Source organism: Centroberyx gerrardi, chromosome 17 (assembly GCF_048128805.1).
Source record: "Centroberyx gerrardi isolate f3 chromosome 17, fCenGer3.hap1.cur.20231027, whole genome shotgun sequence".
Classification (NCBI taxonomy): Eukaryota; Metazoa; Chordata; class Actinopteri; order Beryciformes; family Berycidae; genus Centroberyx; species Centroberyx gerrardi.
In genome coordinates this window covers 29,430,995-29,434,943 of record NC_136013.1, presented here as the reverse complement: position 1 = coordinate 29,434,943, position 3,949 = coordinate 29,430,995, and positions in this window count along the sequence as shown.

Below are 3,949 nucleotides of genomic sequence, written 5' to 3'. Positions count from 1 at the left end.
AGGAGGAAAGGAGCGATCTGATTGGACGACAGCAAGATGAAAGGAGAGCTCTGATTGGACCATGGCATAAAAGGAGGGATCTGATTGGATCATAGCAAGAGGAAAGTAGGGATCTGATTGGACCACAGCAGGAGGAAAGGAGAGCTCTGATTGGACCATGGCATAAAAGGAGGGATCTGATTTGACCACAGCAGGAGGAAAGGAGCGATCTGATTGGACGACAGCAAGATGAAAGGAGAGCTCTGATTGGACCGTGGCATAAAGGGAGGGATCTGATTGGACCACATCAAGAGGAAAGGAGAGCTCTGATTGGACCGTGGAATAAAAGGAGAGATCTGATTGGACAACAGCAAGAGGAAAGGAGGGATCTGATTGGCCCACAGCAGGAGGAAAGCAGCGATCTGATTGGATGACAGCAAGATGAAAGGAGAGCTCTGATTGGACCGTGGCATAAAAGGAGGGATCTGATTGGACCACAGCAGGAGAAAAAGAGCGATCTGATTGGACGACAGCAAGATGAAAGGAGCGATCTGATTGGACCGTGGCATAAAAGGAGGGATCTGATTGGACCACAGCAAGCGGAAAGGAGGGATCTGATTGGACCACAGCAGGAGGAAAGGAGCGATCTGATTGGACGACAGCAAGATGAAAGGAGAGCTCTGATTGGACCGTGGGATAAAAGGAGGGATCTGATTGGACCACAGCAAGAGGAAAGGAGGGATCTGATTGGACCACAGCAGGAGGAAAGGAGCGATCTGATTGGACGACAGCAAGATGAAAGGAGAGCTCTGATTGGACCGTGGCATAAAAGGAGCGATCTGATTGGACCACAGCAAGAGGAAAGGAGGGATCTGATTTGACCACAGCAGGAGGAAAGCAGCGATCTGATTGGACGACAGCAAGATGAAAGGAGAGCTCTGATTGGACCGTGGCATAAAAAGAGGGATCTGATTGGACCACAGCAAGAGGAAAGGATGGATCTGATTGGACCACAGCAGGAGGAAAGGAGCGATCTGATTGGACGACAGCAAGATGAAAGGAGAGCTCTGATTGGACCGTGGCATAAAAGGAGTGATCTGATTGGACCACAGAAAGAGGAAAGGAGGGATCTGATTGGACCACAGCAGGAGGAAAGGAGCGATCTGATTGGACGACAGCAAGATGAAAGGAGAGCTCTGATTGGACCGTGGCATAAAAGGAGGGATCTGATTGGACCACAGCAAGAGGAAAGGAGGGATCTGATTTGACCACAGCAGGAGGAAAGGAGCGATCTGATTGGACGACAGCAAGATGAAAGGAGAGCTCTGATTGGACCACAGCAGGAGGAAAGGAGCGATCTGATTGGACGACAGCAAGATGAAAGGAGAGCTCTGATTGGTCCGTGGCATAAAAGGAGGGATCTGATTGGACCACAGCAGGAAGAAAGGAGCGATCTGATTGGATGACAGCAAGAGGAAAGGAGAGCTCTGATTGGACCGTGGCATAAAAGGAGGGATCTGATTGGACCACAGCAGTAGGAAAGGAGCGATCTGATTGGACGACAGCAGGAGGAAAGGAGCGATCTGATTGGACGACAGCAAGATGAAAGGAGAGCTCTGATTGGACCTTGGAATAAAAGGAGAGATCTGATTGGACCACAGCAAGAGGAAAGGAGGGATCTGATTGGACCACAGCAGGAGGAAAGAAGCGATCTGATTGGACGAAAGCAAGATGAAAGGAGAGCTCTGATTGGACCATGGCATAAAAGGAGGGATCTGATTGGACCACTGCAGGAGGAAAGGAGCGATCTGATTGGACCACAGCAAGATGAAAGGAGAGCTCTGATTGGACCGTGGCATAAAAGGAGCGATCTGATTGGACCACAGCAAGAAGAAAGGAGGGATCTGATTGGACCACAGCAAGAGGAAAGGAGCAATCTGATTGGACGACAGCAAGATGAAAGGAGAGCTCTGATTGGACCGTGGCATAAAAGGAGGGATCTGATTGGACCACAGCAAGAGGAAAGGAGGGATCTGATTGGACCACAGCAGGATGAAAGGAGCGATCTGATTGGACGACAGCAAGATGAAAGTAGAGCTCTGATTGGACCGTGGCATAAAAGGAGAGATCTGATTGGACCACAGAAAGAGGAAAGGAGGGATCTGATTGGACCACAGCAGGAGGAAAGGAGCGATCTGATTGGACGACAGGAAGATGAAAGGAGAGCTCTGATTGGACCGTGGCATAAAAGGAGGGATCTGATTGGACCACAGCAAGAGGAAAGGAGGGATCTGATTTGACCACAGCAGGAGGAAAGGAGCGATCTGATTGGACGACAGCAAGATGAAAGGAGAGCTCTGATTGGACCACAGCAGGAGGAAAGGAGCGATCTGATTGGACGACAGCAAGATGAAAGGAGAGCTCTGATTGGTCCGTGGCATAAAAGGAGGGATCTGATTGGACCACAGCAGGAGGAAAGGAGCGATCTGATTGGATGACAGCAAGAGGAAAGGAGAGCTCTGATTGGACCGTGGCATAAAAGGAGGGATCTGATTGGACCACAGCAGTAGGAAAGGAGCGATCTGATTGGACGACAGCAGGAGGAAAGGAGCGATCTGATTGGACGACAGCAAGATGAAAGGAGAGCTCTGATTGGACCTTGGAATAAAAGGAGAGATCTGATTGGACCACAGCAAGAGGAAAGGAGGGATCTGATTGGACCACAGCAGGAGGAAAGAAGCGATCTGATTGGACGAAAGCAAGATGAAAGGAGAGCTCTGATTGGACCATGGCATAAAAGGAGGGATCTGATTGGACCACTGCAGGAGGAAAGGAGCGATCTGATTGGACCACAGCAAGATGAAAGGAGAGCTCTGATTGGACCGTGGCATAAAAGGAGCGATCTGATTGGACCACAGCAAGAAGAAAGGAGGGATCTGATTGGACCACAGCAAGAGGAAAGGAGCAATCTGATTGGACGACAGCAAGATGAAAGGAGAGCTCTGATTGGACCGTGGCATAAAAGGAGGGATCTGATTGGACCACAGCAAGAGGAAAGGAGGGATCTGATTGGACCACAGCAGGATGAAAGGAGCGATCTGATTGGACGACAGCAAGATGAAAGTATAGCTCTGATTGGACCGTGGCATAAAAGGAGAGATCTGATTGGACCACAGAAAGAGGAAAGGAGGGATCTGATTGGACCACAGCAGGAGGAAAGGAGCGATCTGATTGGACGACAGGAAGATGAAAGGAGAGCTCTGATTGTACCGTGGCATAAAAGGAGGGATCTGATTGGACCACAGCAAGAGGAAAGGAGGGATCTGATTGGACCACAGCAGGAGGAAAGGAGCGATCTGATTGGACGACAGCAAGATGAAAGGAGAGCTCTGATTGGACCGTGGAATAAAAGGAGAGATCTGATTGGACCACAGCAGGAGGAAAGGAGGGATCTGATTGGACCACATCAGGAGGAAAACAGCGATCTGATTGGAGGACAGCAAGATTAAAGGAGAGCTCTGATTGGACCGTGGCATAAAAGGAGGGATCTGATTGGACCACAGCAGGAGGAAAGGAGCGATCTGATTGGACGACAGCAAGATGAAAGGAGAGCTCTGATTGGACCGTGGCATAAAAGGAGGGATCTGATTGGACCACAGCAAGAGGAAAGGAGGGATCTGATTGGACCACAGCAGGAGGAAAGGAGCGATCTGATTGGACGACAGCAAGATGAAAGGAGAGCTCTGATTGGACCGTGGCATAAAAGGAGGAATCTGATTGGACCACAGCAAGAGGAAAGGAGGGATCTGATTGGACCACAGCAGGATGAAAGGAGCGATCTGATTGGACCACAGCAAGATGAAAGGAGAGCTCTGATTGGACCGTGGCATAAAAGGAGCGATCTGATTGGACCACAGCAAGAGGAAAGGAGGGATCTGATTGGACCACAGCAGGAGGAAAGCAGCGATCT